At 39.4% G+C, this 19,057-nt stretch overlaps 1 non-coding gene across 1 annotated transcript; it reads right to left on the bottom strand.

Moving 5' to 3' along the window:
• Nucleotides 1-7,069: 7,069 nt before the first annotated feature.
• LOC140833210 (small nucleolar RNA R71) lies at nucleotides 7,070-7,176 on the bottom strand. The gene has a single exon (XR_012118342.1). It is a non-coding gene; the product is annotated as a small nucleolar RNA R71 (small nucleolar RNA).
• Between the last annotated feature and the right edge of the window lie 11,881 nt (nucleotides 7,177-19,057).

Below are 19,057 nucleotides of genomic sequence, written 5' to 3' on the forward strand. Positions count from 1 at the left end.
ATATTTTCTGATTTATTAGGATGATTTTGATGATAATATGTATTTTTTATGATTTATGGTAAAGCTGTGCAATTTATACTTTTTAAAATGTTATTTTTGGAAAGCTGTCTTATTTTATGATTTTTAAAGAAAAGGAAAAATATTTTGAGGGATGTGAATTGACTGTGACAAAAGTTATGATATATGATTTGTGGGGGATCCAGTTTATGTTGAGGACGGTGAACTTACATTTTTGTGGGGATGTCGTGAGGGGAAAAGGCCCCAGAGGGAGCCCATTTACGGGAGAAGGCCCCAGAGGGAGCCCATTTATGGGAAAAAGCCTCAGAGGGAGCCCGTCTATGGAGAAGGCCCTCGAGGGAGCCCCGACGATCGTATTTCCATGGTGGAGCCTAGTGCACACCCCCATGGGCCATGTGGAGCTAAGACTGCAGTCGACCAAAGGATAAATGCTAGTCACTTTCAAGGATCAAACTTCACCCAAAATGATATATGATTGAAAGTTTATGATAAAAATGATTTTTATGATATATGATTTATGATGATGATTAAAGCTATTTTTAAAAGAATTTATTTATGCTTAAGTTATTTTAAAATGATTTCACTATTTATGATTTATTTATGCTCAAATGATTTTTAATGGTTTATTTATGTTCAAAAGATTATTTTAAATAAAAATATGATTTTTAAATACATGGGAGTGTATATGTATTATTTGTTATCCATGTTTAGAACGTGTTGAGTCTTTAGACTCACTAGGTTTGTATGATGTAGGATTTGATATTTTTGGAGGCGGTGACGATTGAGTCGATCGAGTGCAGCAGTACACACCCGAGGGCCTTTATGTTCCGCACTAGCTAGATAGATTTATGATTTAAAAATTTTGATATTGATTTTTATTAGAGATATTTTTATGCTTTATTTTTATTGTTAGCCGATCATTTTAAAGGTCGATTTAGGAATTTTTGGTTAGCCGATGATTTAGGATTTTATTTCATGCACTTGAGATTTAAATTGATACAATATTATGATTCATGATTATGTTAAATTATTTTATTTAGTAATTTAGAAATTATGATTTAAGATTAGGAAAAAAAAATCGAGGTCGTTTCATTTTTCTGAAGTAAAAATAGCTTGATATTGATGAAATTCAAACTTTGCTATCTGCTGACGGGAAGAAGATCGAGGTATTTGGCCCAAAGAAGGAACTAAAGCCAGGAATATAATTGCCAGCTGACATTGTTGGGCGTTCTAGCCAAGGCAGGTTCCTTTGCAGCCATTACTTTGGAGAAGCTTCAAGTCTTGACCGCTATCATGAAGGGCACAAGATTGAACTGGTAATCAATCATTTTCACCATTCTAAAGAACATGGTTCAATCTTCCAAGCAGTCGAATGGGTTCGCACTGCAACTCAGCTACTTGTTGAAGAGCTTTGGTCTCATAAGTGATTATGCAGAAAAGATGTCCAAATTCAAGGTGTTCAATGCCAAGAATGTCCAACCAGTCATAATGAAGCTGGACATCTCACAAGCAAAATTTGTGAAAATCAAGATGGAAATCGGAACGATAACAGCTCCGAAGTTTGTGAAGCTTGTAAAATCCAAGGCTATGGCTCGCCAACTAACAACCAAAAGGAAACTGGTTGTCACTGACAATTATTAGGAGAAAACATAATCTCCAAAAATCTTGAAGAAACCCAAGTCTCAGAAGACCAAACCAGCTGTTTCAGAAGTCATTTCAGCTGTCAGGATGATGTCTACTGGAGCTGAGACATCCATAGCTGCTGAACCAATTCACTCAGTACCAGTTGCAAAATCAGTTTAAGTACCTCAATTGAAGAAGTCAATTGATCACCCTCCAAAGATTGTCACTGAATCTGGTGAAAAATTGAAGCTTATTGATCTCTATGCACCTCCTACAACCGTCATTTGACCAAATGTTCTGATCGCATGAACCAAGGGCATGGTGATTCATGACAAATTGGATGCAACTGCTTCAGGGCTGACCATTTTCATGCTCTGGCTGATCCAAAAGGCAAGGAAAAGTTGATTGAAGAGCCCAGGCCAACCAACTCTGGTCAGACTCACATCGATCTCATCGGGAGTGACATAAATGAGTTTGATGAATCAGAGTTAGAAAATTTCGATGAATGGATCAAATTCAGAACTGTGGTCTTCGCCAAACGCCTGAAGAAGAAGTCGGTTCTTAAGGAATATATTGGCTTGGAAACTATGGTTCTGAAGATAGTCAAAGCTATCACCCTCACACAGGCTTTGGAACGAAAGATTACTTCTTTGATTTAAGAGGCTGAAGAGGCTAACTGAAATGAATGCATAACTGAAGCTGAATTACAATCCAACTGGTCCAACTACCTATGCTGACAGATCGGTTTTTCAGCAATTGGAGTTTGATCTTGAAAATGAAGATCAAACATTGGGAGATGGATCAACAGTTGTATATACCAGTTGATACCAACAATCCACCATCAGTTGAGCAGGTTTAGCCAACTGAAGCTCAGACTGAATTAGTTAAGGAGCAAACTGCTGAACAAAGTTTTGAGCAAGTAGTTGATTCTGTTCCTCAGATGATTCAACCATCCACTTTTTCTGCACTGTCGAGTTCTTGACCAGCTAGACAACCTCTATACACAGACGTTGAGTTGTCATTGGTCAACTTTGATGAAGTTGTCAGATCAGTTGACACTAACATCCTGCTGAATTTTGAATCTGCTCAACCAACCGAGGAAGATGTAGGCCCTAGTTCATCATTAAAAATAGCCTTGGAAGCTATGTTGAAAATATTGAAGATGAAGTTCACTCAGTTATCATGATTGAACAACGATTTGATGCGGCTCAGTTGCATTCAGAACCATCACTTGATATGAAAGGGCCAACTGATGTGCCATCCAGCTCAACTGCTCCTCAAAACTACACTTCAGTTCCTGATTTACAGCAGGATGTAGTTGAAGATTTCATTGCTGAATTGGAACAACAAACTGAGACTGGATCACAAGCTTTAGCTATGGTGACCTTCAGTGAGAATGACAAAGACAAAACATCATCAATATCTGAAGCCTTGTCTCTTGACGTACAAATTTCTACTTATATTATGATCGAAAATATTCATTCGGGTTTGCACAATTTGATATCAACAATTTTGGAAGTCAAATCTACTCAACTCATACACAAGATGAGATTTGATTCCTTCAAGAAACACACCATGAAGGATTTGAAGAAGATCACCAAGGACATAACTGATCTGTTCTTTGTTGTTGACAAACTGAAGAAAGACAGAGTCAATGTACCAGCATTGTTCCAAACCTAGGATATGCTAATCAACATAATCTACTTTGTGCATACAAGCCTATCCAAGAGGACTGACATAATGCAAACCCAAATACTTGATGTCATATCCCAAGTCAGTGCAGAAGTTCGTCATCTTTCTCATACATCAGGTGTTGACAAAAAAGGGGAAAAAGAACAACAACAACAGCTGAGTCAAAGTCAATGTGGTACTTTGAAGAAAAGAACTGAACATCCAACTGATCAAGGACCAGCTGAGAAGAAATTTAAAAAATGATGTAAAGTCCAATCAGTTAGATAGTTTAGCAGTTCACTCGATCCTTACTCTTATCATGTACGAATATGTACATTTATATTGAAGATTGTTTTATCTATGATCGTTTTATCAGTTCTCAGAATCTAAGTTTTGTCAAACACCTAAAAGGGAGAAATTGTTAAAATTAAAGGTTTCGGAGTTTGACAAATAGAGTATCGAAGTTTGCAGAACTTATAAACTCAACTAAAGTAACCTGAACTGAAGCTATCTAAACTGAAGTCATCCAAACTGAAGATTGATGAGTTAAACAATCAGATGCAATCGAACTGAACAAAGTAAAAATGAATCTAAAAAGTCAACTGAAATATCAGTTAGAACTGAACAAGACGCCCTAAATCAATTTAACAGCTAAGTCCTATAGTCAGTTCAATTGATCAGTCATTTAGTCGGTCCAACTGATCACTCAAATTGTCGAACTACTGGTCAGTTTGACGCCATCGGTTAGTTCAGCTATCAACCGACAAATCATATGCAGCAGAGTGCGATTGACAGAAGGAGCGCCGCATTAGCAGACTGCAACATCGTACTATTGTCAGAAGAATGTTGACACATTCAAAAAAGACAAATCAACGGATAAGTATTAATTAATGCATTCAATGTTACCGTTGGGAAAATGACCGGAAAACTGAAATCGGAAACAAATGTGCAAAAATGGGCAGAAAGGCGCGAAAAATGATTCACGCAGCCAATTTACAAAAAGTGTGGCGCTCGGGCGGTAATATTTTACCGCTCGGGCGCGAGATTTGCCTTCTTAAGAGTAAACATACAGAGAACTCGGCGCTCGGGCGGTGAAATATTACCGCCCGATCGTGAATGCCGCAGTTCCCAAGCATATTACAAGGATGTGGCGCTCGAGCGGTAATTTTCTACCGCCCGAGCGCCACCTATTTGTGGAAAGATTTTTGGCCGATTCCTTACCTTATTTTCAGGATGTGCATGATATGGAAGGGAATTTTGGACGTTTTTGGAGGGGAGATCATTCTGCAGCCACCAAAAAGCTTGGGAGAGGATTTCGCGCTTGGAGTGAAGATTCGAAGTTTTCCGGGCATCGGCTTTGCGTTTTTTCGTCAAATCTAGTATTTTTAATTTAGTTTTTATCTTTCAAATGTTGTTGTCTTCATTTTTACCATGAATTCTAGTAGCTAAACTTTAAATATTTGTTGGGATTTAAGGGGGTCCTATCCCAAACTTTGATTTAATTAAGTTATATTTCGATTGTTGCTTTGTTCTTGAATGTGCTATTGTTTTTCTTTGTATTGTTAGAGCGTAGCTAACTTTAACATTGCGAGTGAGTTTGAGATAATGTCTTGTGATATGAACGAGTAGCATAGTCCGTGGATCTACAATTTACATAGATATATGAAATTGGATACGCGCTGTGATAGGACTCGTTTTTACGTGTTTTTAGTGTTGGTTTCGAATCGTATTCATACATCATATTAGTTTGTTTTAGTTTATTCTTGCATTTTGTTTGCAGTATTTAGCATATGACTGATCTCGTGTGTTTTGTGGTATTTTGAAGGAATGGAACCAAATATGGCAGAAAATGGGCACAACAACGAAGAAGCCTCGCTAGGGCGGTCAAAACTGACCGCCCCAGCGAGCATTCTAGCCTTACCGAGGATATCGAACAGAAGACCTCTCGCTAGGGCGGTTAAAACTGACCGTCCCAGCGAGACTAGAGAGAAGGCTCAAAGTTTTTATTCGAGAGTCACTCGCCCCAGCGGTCAAAACCTACCGCCCTAGCGAGTCACGCGATCCAGCAAGATTCTGCGAGATTTGTTTCTATTTTCATGGACTCTATCCAAGACCACTAACCTAATACACGAGATTGGGCGCCTCTGGGAGGATTATTCATCATATTTTCATCATTTTTTCTGGGAGAGAAGGCAAGGAGTAAGGAAGACTTTCGAAGAACTCGAGAATTCCAAGCATCGCAGCCATCTTCCATCGTCATATTTAGTATTTTATTATTCAGTATTTTATTCTCTTGCATAGATTGTTGATTTCTAGTATGAATTTGGTTGGCTAAACTCTAAATTTGTTGGGATTTGAGGGGATCCTACCCGTACTCGTTGTTTAACATTATTTCTTGACGTTTTTACAAGTGATTTGTTTATGCTATTGTTATTTCTTGTTTCAAGCGAAGCCTAGCTATCTTCCTTTGATTATTGCATGTTGTTAACGATGTCGACAGACTAATTAACAATAGGATCGCATAGTATAAACCTCGGACTTACAATTTTAGTAGACATACGGAATTGGGTACGTGTCGATAGTGATAGTTCACCCGGATAAAAGCTAGAGGATTCCATAGAACGTAAGGCGATCTTAAACTGTTAAATAATTGAGGACACTTGATTACTGCATGTTTATGATTAGTACTAATATAGCTCGACAGAGTATATTGATTAGTCTAGGGAATTCCGTCGAATGCACGAGTAAGAGTCGAGGGTAATTATTAAAACACGAGTGGTAGGTGAACTGATAATTCCCAACAAAGTCATCTTTCATTTGATTTAATCCAACTTAATCATTGCATTATTGCATACATTCTCTTTGTGCTTTAATTCTTTTAGTTATTTGATTTACATTAGTTTAATTACCAAACCACTTTATCGTTGCTAAAGAAATTTTAATTGAGAATAAAAAATTATTGTAACGCAGTCCCTGTGGATCGATACTCGTATTCACGTACGTTTATTATAACTTGACTATCGTGCACTTGCGATATTTAAATCGAGCTTTCATATATAAAACAAATTTTGGGACCATTCACTGTGCAAGTTTTGCTCGATCAAGTTTTTGGCGCCGTTGCCGGGGACTGTTGATTCACAATTTTTTATTTTTCATTTAAATTCTTTAGTATTATTTATTTCATTTTTATTTGATACTCTCATTGTGTTGCAGATTTTTCTTGTGGTGCATGCCAAGATCACTTGACGTGGAGCTTGAATTTGACCCTGAAATCGAAAGAACTTTCCGCAGACGAAGACAGCAACAAAGACTCAAAGAACAGATGGAAAGACACGAGCAAGAACGTGGAGAGGAACAGCGTGACAATAGACAAGTTGAGATACCACGTCGCATTCCGATGATGGATTATGCACAACCGTCTCTTGATGGAGCACGTCCAAGCATCGTGAGACCAGTCATCCGAGCTAACCAGTTTGAGATCAAGCCAGCTATCATTCAGATGATTCAAAACACTGTTCAATTTGGGGGAAGTGCACTTGACGACCCAAATTCTCATATAGCTGACTTTCTTGAAATTTGTGATACTTTTAAGTTTAATGGCGTATCTGATGATGCTGTTCGTTTGCGTTTATTTCCATTTTCACTAAGAGATAAAGCTAAGTCGTGGTTGAATTGTTTACCTGTAGGGTCTATCACTGCATGGGAGGATATGGCAAAGGCATTCCTGACCAAGTACTTTCCTCCGTCGAAGACTATGAAGTTCAGAGCCGACATTACTACTTTTGCTCAACATGAGCTTGAATCACTTTACGAGGCATGGGAGCGCTATAAGGACTTGTTGAGGAGATGTCCCCACCACGAGCTACCTCTCGGGTTAGTTGTTCAAACTTTCTACTACGGTCTGCTTACTTCTAACCGTACTATGATAGATGCTGCTGCCTGTGGTAACTTACTGAGGAAGACGGCTGAGGAAGGATATGAGTTATTAGAGGAGATGGCTGCTAGTAGCTATCAGCCTCAGTCTGATAGACAGAGACGAGGTGCTGGGGTTAATCAAGTTACTGATTTGTCTGCGGTGTCAGCACAGTTAGAGGCTTTGAACAGAAAGATTGATGGGATGAGTGCGAGTGGATCGGCTATGCGTCTGCAAGAAATTTTCTGTGATAAGTGTGGAGGTGAGCATGACGTGCAGGATTGCCAAGATGGAAATCCATTCTATGTGCCTGAAGGAGCACCGGTAAAGCAAGTGGTATTCCAGAACCGTCCAAGAAATGACCCGTATTCAAACACATATAATCCGGGATGGAGGAATCACCCAAACTTTTCATGGGGAGGTCAAAACAACCAGAATCGCCAGCAAAGAGGTCCACCATATGGGATGCACCAAGGGTTCAAGCCAGAACCGCCTAGGGAGGAGAAGTCAAATTTAGAGCAAATGATGACTAAATTTATTTCTGCAACCGAGACGAGATTTCAGAATCAGGATGCATCCATAAAAGGGTTAGAGAATCAAATTGGACAATTGGCTAAGTTAATTGCTAATAGGGAGCAAGGAACTTTGCCGAGCAACACGGAGACTAACCCGAGAGAGCATGTGAAAGCTGTGGAATTGCGCAGTGGAAAGGCAATTGAGTCTAAGGAGGAAAAGAACAAGCAAGGTGAGGATGAGGTGGAACAACAAGGAGGTAAGTCTTCTAACTCTACTTTTACCCCTATTGCACCGAGTAAAATTGTTATCCCCCCACCTTTTCCTGCAGCACTGAAAAAAGCTAAGTTAGATGCACAATTTGGTAAATTTCTTGAGATATTCAAAAAATTGCATATTAACATTCCTTTTGCTGATGCTTTACTGAATATGCCAAGTTATGCAAAATTCTTGAAAGATATCTTAGCAAACAAGCGGAAGCTAGAAGATCATATGACTGTGAACTTGACTGAAAATTGCTCCGCTTTAGTTCAAAACAGGATGCCTCCTAAGCAAAAAGATCTAGGGAGTTTCTCTATACCTTGCATTATTGGTGATATTAATTTTCATAAAGCTCTATGTGATCTTGGTGCGAGTATTAATTTGATGCCGTATTCTGTGTTTAGAAGACTGGGATTGGGTGAACCCAAGCCAACTAGGATGTCATTGCAGCTGGCTGACAGATCTGTCAAGTATCCACGTGGGATTATCGAAGATGTCTTGGTGAAAGTGGATAAGTTTATTTTTCCTGCAGATTTTGTAGTACTTGATATGGAGGAAGATTTGGAGATGCCTTTAATCCTAGGGAGACCATTTCTGGCTACAGGGAAAGCACTGATCGATGTTGACGAGGGAAAATTGAGACTGAGAGTTGGAGAAGAAGAAATTATTTTTGATGTCTTTAATACTCTCAAGCACACAATGCACGATGATAGTTGTTTTCGCGTTGATGTCTTAGATTCTCTTGTTTGTGATTTTGTGCAGGATGGATTGCAAGAGCCATTGGAGGCTACTCTCACTACTGAAAAACAGGAGGACGAGCTGGACGAGGAAAGGATGGAGATGGTAGCTCATTTGAATGCCATTCCACCTTGGAGAAAGCAAGTGAGGCTTCGACTAGAGGAATTGGGGGATAGAAAAGATTTAATGCCTCAAAAGTCAAGCCTAGAGGAGCCACCCACTTTGGAGCTCAAACCACTACCTCCACATCTCAAGTACGTATATTTAGGAGAAAATAATAAACTGCCTGTTATTATTTCCTCTTCTTTGACAGATGATATGGAGAGTAAGCTCTTGGGAGTCCTTAAGGAGCATAGAGGAGCATTCGCTTGGAAAGTTTCGGACATCAAGGGGATAAGTCCTTCGATCTGCATGCACAAAATCCTAATGGAGGATAAGTACTCACCTCTAGCACAACCACAAAGGAGACTCAATCCAAAGATGCAAGAGGTAGTAAAAGCTGAAACGATCAAACTTCTGGACGCAGGTATTATCTATCCTATCTCTGATAGTGCGTGGGTAAGTCCTGTACAATGTGTGCCTAAAAAGGGTGGGATTACTGTTATTACCAATGAAAAAAATGAGTTGATTCCCACTAGAATCGTCACGGGTTGGCGTGTGTGCATGGATTATAGGAAATTAAATGATGCAACCCGTAAAGATCACTTCCCCTTGCCATTTATTGATCAAATGATTGAACGATTAGCCGGTCATGAATTTTACTATTTTTTGGATGGATATTCGGGATACAACCAAATCACAATTGCACCCGAGGACCAAGAGAAAACTACTTTCACTTGCCCTTATGGTACTTTTGCGTTTAGGCGTATGCCCTTTGGTCTATGCAATGCACCTGCTACATTTCAAAGATGCATGACCGCTATTTTTCATGACATGATTGAGAATTTTCTTGAAGTTTTTATGGATGATTTCTCTATTTTTGGCTCTTCATTTGATGAATGTTTAAAAAATTTGAATTTGGTGCTCATTAGATGTGAAGAGAGCAATTTGGTGTTAAATTGGGAGAAATGTCACTTCATGGTGCAAGAGGGGATTGTGTTAGGACACAAAGTATCGGAGAATGGAATCGAGGTCGACAAGGCCAAGGTGGAAGTGATCAAAAATCTACCACCACCTTCATCGATAAAGGGAGTTCGAAGTTTCCTAGGCCATGCGGGTTTTTATTGGCGTTTTATTAAGGATTTTTCTAAAATTGCTAAACCTTTATCCTCTTTGTTGATGAAAGATGTTGAGTTTAATTTTGATTCTACTTGTCTGCAGGCATTCGAAGTACTCAAGAAGAGCTTGGTGACAGCACCTGTGCTGACTGCCCCTGATTGGGAGTTACCGTTTGAGGTAATGTGCGATGCTAGTGATACAGCTGTTGGTGCGGTGCTGGGTCAAAGGAAGAACAAGGTATTTCATACCATCTACTATGCAAGTAAGACCTTAAATGATGCTCAATTGAATTATGCTACTACTGAAAAGGAACTACTTGCTATAGTATTTGCTTTTGAGAAATTTCATTCATACCTTGTTCTGTCTAAAGTGATTGTGTATACAGATCATTCTGCCCTAAAATACTTGCTTGCTAAGAAAGATGCGAAACCTAGGTTAATTAGGTGGATTTTACTATTGCAAGAATTTGATCTCGAGATTCGAGATAAAAAGGGTGTAGAAAATGTGGTTGCTGATCATCTGTCTAGGCTTGAGGATGTTAGAATTAATGGCGTTAACACTGATATAGATGACTGGTTCCCTGATGAGCAATTGTTTGAGGTAAATGCGTGCCCTTGGTATGCCAATTTCGCAAATTTTCTTGTCACTGGCACACCTCCCCCAAATTTATCGTTTCACCAAAGAAAGAAATTCTTTTCTGACGTGAAATATTATTTTTGGGAGGAACCGTTTTTGTTTAAAATCTGTGCAGATGCCATGATAAGGAGATGTGTAGCGGAGGAGGAAACCAGTCAAATTCTGAACCACTGCCATGACCGTGAGGTAGGTGGTCACTTTGGACCCATACGGACGGCATCTAAGGTACTCGAATGTGGCTTCTATTGGCCAACTCTTTTTAAGGATGCTCGTTTGTATGTTCTCAATTGTGATAGATGCCAACGCACAGGTAATATTTCTAACCGTCATGAGATGCCTTTGAATAACATTATTGAGTGTGAAATATTTGATGTGTGGGGGATTGATTTTATGGGTCCTTTTCCTGCGTCTTTTACAAAGAAATTTATTTTGGTGGCAGTGGAGTATGTATCTAAATGGGTGGAGGCGGAGGCTTGTGCCACGAATGATGCACAAGTGGTGTTAAAATTTTTGAAAAAACACATTTTTAATCGATTCGGTACACCACGTGCAATCATAAGTGATGGTGGCACCCATTTTTGCAACAAAATTTTTGATAAACTGATGGGCAAATATGGTGTCACCCACAAAGTTTCCACTCCATACCACCCTCAGACTAGTGGACAAGTTGAAGTGTCCAATCGAGAGATTAAGAGGATTTTAGAAAAGACGGTTAATGTGAATCGAAAGGACTGGTCCATTCGGTTAGATGATGCTTTGTGGGCTTATCGTACTGCGTTCAAAACACCTATAGGCACTACACCATATAGGTTACTTTTTGGTAAAGCATGTCATCTACCCGTAGAATTAGAGCATAGAGCATATTGGGCGACCAAGGCACTGAACTTTGATTTTGCTCTTGCAGGTGAAAAACGACTGTTGCAGTTGAGTCAGTTGGATGAGTTCCGAGGTACAGCGTATGATCTTGCCCTATCTTACAAGGAACGCACCAAAAGAGCCCATGATAAACACATTGTAAGAAGAGAATTCAAAGTGGGTGAAGCGGTGTTGTTATACAACTCTCGCTTACGACTCTTTCCGGGCAAGCTGAAGTCAAGATGGTCAGGACCATTCGTTATAGCCGAGGTGTTCCCATCAGGTGCAGTGGTGTTGCATGATGGGAAGGAAGGGACGTTTACTGTGAACGCCCAAAGGTTAAAGCACTATATTGGTGGCACAATTGAGCCACAAATTGGAGTCACTCGGCTCCAAGACAGTCGTTGAGGACATGGGTGAAAAGTCGAGCTCTAGACTATAAACTGAGAACTACTTCTACTCCTTATTCTGATTTTAATTAGATTTTTTTTAGCATTCGCATCATTTGCATTTAGGTAGTTGCATTCTCTTCAGAAAATACCTCGCTAGGGCGGGTAGTATTGACCGCCCCAGCGAGAGGTTCAAATTTTTCATGAATTTCGGGCAGAGAGATTCTCGCTCGGGCGGTCAAAACTGAACGCCCTCGCGAACACGCGCAATTTTTCAAAAAAATTTTAAAACAGAAAACCCCTCGCGAGGGCGGACACTTGTATCCGCCCCAGCGAGCACTCGAGTTTTTCGGACAGAAAGACGCTCGCTAGGGCGGACACTTTTGACCGCCCTAGCGAGTCGCGATTCACTTAAAAACTGCGCCTCACTTCTCTCCTCTCCCACTCGAAACCCTACACTTTTCTCTCAAAATTCCGCCCCCCCCACGCCAGATCTGAAGCGATTAACGTGGTTTCTTGCCAATTTACAGGTATATTTGTGAATCTCCTTTGTTTCAAAGCTCAAGACACGATTTTTCCGGGCAAATCTACACTCTCCTACCACCTACGCCGCCACCGCCGCCTCTACGCCGCCGCCGCCATCTCTTCCGTTCTTTTCAAGCTCCGGCAACATCTACTACTTCGGGCTCCTCCCTTGTGCACTCATCTCAGACCATGGCTTCCAAACGCTCGAAGGTAACCCGCGGTGCCTCTAGTTCTCGATCCCACCCCCTCTATATTTGTGAATGACAGGGCTAGGGAGCGATGGGAGCACGCTAAACTCCATAGAAAACCAATCCCTGAGAGGGGATGTACTTCGTGGATTTTAGATAATGTTTTTGAGGAGTTAGAAGTTGCAGGACGAGGGTGGACAAATTTTTTAGCTCAACCGAATGCGGCTGTGGTGCCGGTTGTACGTGAGTTTTATGCTAACGCCCCGGCAAGGACTGAAAATAAGGCTAGGGTGAGGGGACGTCAAGTCCCATATGATCCTAAAACGATAAACGATTTGTTGGGTTTACCGGCAGTGGATGATTCGGTATTCCAGGCTTGGGTGCTGAATCCGGATTACGATCTGATCATTCACACATTGTGTTATCCGGGTAGTACGTGGAAGCAGCCGGGAACGTATACGGTGTTTCTTGAGAAATTTTTGAAGGTGGAGGCGGCACTTTGGTATGCCTTTCTATCGAAGAGATTGATGCCGGTAGGGCATACGAGTGATGTACAGCGGGATAGGGCGGTGGTTCTTTATGCGATCTATACCGGGATGCCGATTGATGTGGGCAAACTCATATTCGGGCAGCTGACTATCTGTATCAATTGCAACAATTTAGCCTTTTATTTCCCCACTATCGTGACTGAGCTATGTGCCCGCGCGGGTGTGATTTTCGCGCACGATGATGAGTGGCTACCGCCACTGAGAGCCATCGATGAGGCTCTTCATACCTCCAAGTACGCGAAGAGACGGGATGAGCTGCCCGCTGATGTATTTTACGGTCACGTGCAAGCCGCTCCACCACCTCCGGTCTTCGGACATCCACCACCACCGCAGCCACGCCGCCGTGCCATTCGAGACCGAGTCGACGAGTTGGGCGCTTGGGCCACCTACCAGACTCATTATCAGGCCATCGACCAAGCCCACACTCTGAACATCGAGTACTTGGTGCAGGGCATCTCGACTCACTTGGGCTTAGACACTTCCGGCCGGCCGCCTGTTCCAGCATACCCGCCACCTTTCCACTTCCAGTACACGTATCCTATGCCGCCTGCAGCTGACGAGGGCAATCCACCACCTGAGCATGATGAGGAGGAGGAGTTTTGATCAGGGGAGTTCACTGTTTCCCCTTTCTTTTTCTTGTGCATTTTCTATTGTTGAATTTGAATTCATAAGTTGTTATTGTTTTTCGTGTCTGTTTCGTTTTGTGCGATGAGGGCATTGCACAACTCTAGTATGAGGGGGTCGGGTAGTTTGTTTTGTTTGTTTGTTCAGTTATTTAGTTTGTTATTTGGGTTTTTAAGTCGTTGTATTTTCGTTGTTAGATTGTGAGTCGTTTATGGTGAGTTGACATGATTTATGAGCCGATGATGATGTTGCTTTGAGAAATATTGATTGGGTCAATGCATGAATGATACTCTGGATTGTTGAAACATGAGTTTTGGTGCAAATTTTGAACTTTTTGAGCACATATGTGTGGGGCCTAGAATTTTGTAGGAATAATGGTGAAATTTGAAATTCTTGTTGGTTAACTTGAAAGACATCACGTATGAATTGATTTAGCATGAAAACCCATGGAAATAAGTCACTGATTGAGGTCGTGCATGATAGCATTTGACTGACCTTGAACTGTACATATGCCCCCTTGTCAATACCCTGAATTCAAATACAGTACTCCTAACCAGCTATAATCCAAAAAGATATATTCTTAGCCTAGGGAGTACATGTGTGAAAATTGTGCATCAAAATGTTGAAATAACAGAGTTCTTGTAAAAAGAACTTTGGGAAAAAAGGAGATGTAAGGTGAGGGGGAGCCGAAAATAAAAGGAATGAAATTCTATTCCTAGGCTAAAAGTTGGAGATGTAAGGAGTCGAGGAAGTCAGACGCACAGTCTTGACAATTGCACAATGAAAATGATCGATGTACTCCCAACTTTTCGTCACTTGAGCTTATTTTCTTTCCTTTCGACACCCTTCTATGCACTTAAAAAATTAACTAAAGTTCAAAATGATGGTTAGTGATGAATGGACACGGGGATGCATGCTCGTGAGATTTGTATTGAAGTGTTGATTGAGTGACTTGCATAACTTGACGATTGATCTATTTGACGTACGAATGACTAGACCCACCATGACACACACACACGTTCGAATTAGTGCCAAGACTTATTTGTAGATGAGAAAGAGTATTTATTTGTGAAATGACTTGATTATGATGTGAAAAAAATTTACTGAGGCATGAACATAAAGTTGTTAACTCACCATTAACTTTTTCTTGTGTTGGTTATTTCGTGTTTATTTTGTCTGTTTAGAATCTCGTGCTTTAACCTATTTTACTCGAGGGCGAGCAAAAGGTTAGTATGAGGGGGTTGATAGGACTCGTTTTTACGTGTTTTTAGTGTTGGTTTCGAATCGTATTCATACATCATATTAGTTTGTTTTAGTTTATTCTTGCATTTTGTTTGCAGTATTTAGCATATGACTGATCTCGTGTGTTTTGTGGTATTTTGAAGGAATGGAACCAAATATGGCAGAAAATGGGCACAACAACGAAGAAGCCTCGCTAGGGCGGTCAAAACTGACCGCCCCAAGCGAGCATTCTAGCCTTACCGAGGATATCGAACAGAAGACCTCTCGCTAGGGCGGTTAAAACTGACCGTCCCAGCGAGACTAGAGAGAAGGCTCAAAGTTTTTATTCGAGAGTCACTCGCCCCAGCGGTCAAAACCTACCGCCCTAGCGAGTCACGCGATCCAGCAAGATTCTGCGAGATTTGTTTCTATTTTCATGGACTCTATCCAAGACCACTAACCTAATACACGAGATTGGGCGCCTCTGGGAGGATTATTCATCATATTTTCATCATTTTTTCTGGGAGAGAAGGCAAGGAGTAAGGAAGACTTTCGAAGAACTCGAGAATTCCAAGCATCGCAGCCATCTTCCATCGTCATATTTAGTATTTTATTATTCAGTATTTTATTCTCTTGCATAGATTGTTGATTTCTAGTATGAATTTGGTTGGCTAAACTCTAAATTTGTTGGGATTTGAGGGGATCCTACCCGTACTCGTTGTTTAACATTATTTCTTGACGTTTTTACAAGTGATTTGTTTATGCTATTGTTATTTCTTGTTTCAAGCGAAGCCTAGCTATCTTCCTTTGATTATTGCATGTTGTTAACGATGTCGACAGACTAATTAACAATAGGATCGCATAGTATAAACCTCGGACTTACAATTTTAGTAGACATACGGAATTGGGTACGTGTCGATAGTGATAGTTCACCCGGATAAAAGCTAGAGGATTCCATAGAACGTAAGGCGATCTTAAACTGTTAAATAATTGAGGACACTTGATTACTGCATGTTTATGATTAGTATTAATATAGCTCGACAGAGTATATTGATTAGTCTAGGGAATTCCGTCGAATGCACGAGTAAGAGTCGAGGGTAATTATTAAAACACGAGTGGTAGGTGAACTGATAATTCCCAACAAAGTCATCTTTCATTTGATTTAATCCAACTTAATCATTGCATTATTGCATACATTCTCTTTGTGCTTTAATTCTTTTAGTTATTTGATTTACATTAGTTTAATTACCAAACCACTTTATCGTTGCTAAAGAAATTTTAATTGAGAATAAAAAATTATTGTAACGCAGTCCCTGTGGATCGATACTCGTATTCACGTACGTTTATTATAACTTGACTATCGTGCACTTGCGATATTTAAATCGAGCTTTCATATATAAAACAAATTTTGGGACCATTCACTGTGCAAGTTTTGCTCGATCACGCTGATAGTCATAGTCTGGTAGGGCGAAAATTAGGGGATTTCATAGACCTATATGCGATTCACTCTTGATAAATAATTAAAGACATTTAATTACTTCACTGAGTAGAATTAGTTTGGCATAGCTCGAAAGAGTATGTTTAATTGAATAGGAAACCCTGTCGGAAGCATAAAATCACTGTCGAAAGAATTAATTAATTAACGAGGGGTAGGTGAACCAATATTCCCAACAAATTCATTTTTCATTGAATTTCAATCAACCATTTTAGATACTATATTTCATTATTCAATTCTTGAATCTTTTTATTTGCATGTTTATTTGAGCATAGTAGTAACAACCATCCAAATTTCGTTACTAAAGATTTAATAACTAAAAATAATAATTGTCAAATACAGTCTCCAGTGGAACGATACTCATACTCACGTACATTATACTATTACTTGACATCGTGCACTTGCGATTAATTTTTGAGCATACAAAACCATAATTTTATTATGGATTCCATAGTGCAAGTTTTGCTCGATCATATTGTAAAACTTGTAACCAAGTTGATCCTCGCCATAACCTATAAATAAAAATCTTCTTGTTTTGAGATTCAACTTCCGTCTTTCATATTTTGGTAATGAACATAAGCAACACAACCAAACAGCCGCAAATGATTAAAGAAGACTTCTTTGCCTTACCACACCTGCTCCAAGGCATCGTAATTGAGAGGAACACAAGGTGAGCCATTCAACATATATGCAGCAGCAACCACGACCTCACCCCAAATTCCTTACTCAGCTTTTCATGTGAGAGCATGCTTCTGATTCTTTCATCCAAAGTTCTATTCATTTTCCCAGTTAATCCGTTGAGTTTTGGTGTCTTTGGTGGTGTCGTTTGATGTCTGATTCCATTCTTTTTGGATATCTCATCAAAGGTTCTAATGTATTATCCTCTGTTATCTGTTCGAATATATTTGAGTTTTATACATGTTTGTCGTTCAACCAAGTTTAGAAATTTTTGAATGTTTTCACATATTGGTCCTTGGTTTTGAGTGTCCACATCCAAATTTTTCGAGAATGATCATCAATGGCATCAGACCACATAGATCTGAGTGCACCTGATCTAGAGTTTTATCGGCTCTGCTAGGAGGTGAACTTTTGAATGATATCCTATTTTGTTTTCCGGTTAAGCAGTTTGTGCATTATTTCATATGAACCTGCTTTATACCGAGCAGAACTTGCTTGCTCACAAGGCGTGTAAGTTTCTTTTCACTTATGTGGCCAAGATGTTGGTGGCACAACTCTGTTGGGTTTTTTTCCCATGCGTAGTTCACATATTCAGAATAATTTTACTGAACTACATACAGCTTTGATATCTTTAATCCCTTTTGCCACCACAAGTGATCCTCTTGAAATCTTAAATACCCATTTCAGAAATTTGTTCAGAAACCTTCTTTATCGAGTCTTTCGACCAATATCAGACTCGGGCACATATCTGGCACATGTCTGATGTCTTTCAGGATCAATGTAGATCTATCCACGGTAGTCAAACTCACATCTCCCTTTCCCACGACTTTGATAAGTCGTTATTCACCATCTTCACCACACCAAAGTCCCCTTGTATGTAGGATGTAAAGTATTATCTTCAAGATGTGACATGGAATGTTGCTCCACTATCGATCACCCAACTAGTTACTTGAGTTGCCAAATTTACGAACTCTTGCTCTAGCTCGTGAACAACATTGAATTTATCAATGGCGTTTGTTTGCTCATCGTCGGTTTCATGTTTGTTTTTCATTTGCTGACATTATTTTTTAATATGTCTTTTTCTCCACAGCGATAACACTTTATGTTGGCATAAACACTCCTTAAGAAATCTCACACTAAATTATTTATCTCACTTCTATACTTATTATTGTAGATGAGGGGATTTTGTGTTTTGATGTGATTTTGAAATGAAGAATGGATGGGTATTTACAAGTGAAGTTTAGGGGAAAAATGAAAAATAAAACATCATTGCTTATATAATCAAACCACTATTTTTTACTAATGCAAAACATGTGTTAATTATTTGTCAAGAAAGATGTGCCTTGAATTCAAATTTGTTGGCTTTATTTGTTTAACATTCTAAACTTTGAAAAAAAAAAGTACATGAAATATTTTCAGATTAGCGGATTTGAGGCTGCAGAATAACAAGTAAGAACCCTGCACCCGACGAGGTAAAACGCAAATAAAATTTTGAAAAATAGGGGAAGATATATAAGAGGTCAAAGTGGAAATTGTTAAAAGTAAAATTTTACGGTAAAAATGTAAAAATCTCAAACTCACAAAATATATTAAACTACACACTTTATAAAATTTTGTCTACCAATTATATTTTTCTTCACAAATTGAGATACATAATTATAGAATTTATTTGGAAATAATCCAAAAATAAATACATCATGACATTCATCATCACACATTAATTTTCAATATTTACAACTCTTATTTTCAACATTCAGTAATTTCAACTCTTTATTTTCAATACTCTCCTTTGTGATGATGATCATAATACAATGATTGTCTTCATTATATATTTTTATACTGCCTCGTTAAAAACCTTACTAGGAAAAACCTATTGGGATAAAAACCATAGTAAGGGAAAAAAAGTACAGTTACGTAAACTCCCCCTCATGTTAACACAAACG

The sequence above is a fragment of the Primulina eburnea genome, chromosome 5 (assembly GCF_022965805.1).
Source record: "Primulina eburnea isolate SZY01 chromosome 5, ASM2296580v1, whole genome shotgun sequence".
Classification (NCBI taxonomy): domain Eukaryota; kingdom Viridiplantae; phylum Streptophyta; class Magnoliopsida; order Lamiales; family Gesneriaceae; genus Primulina; species Primulina eburnea.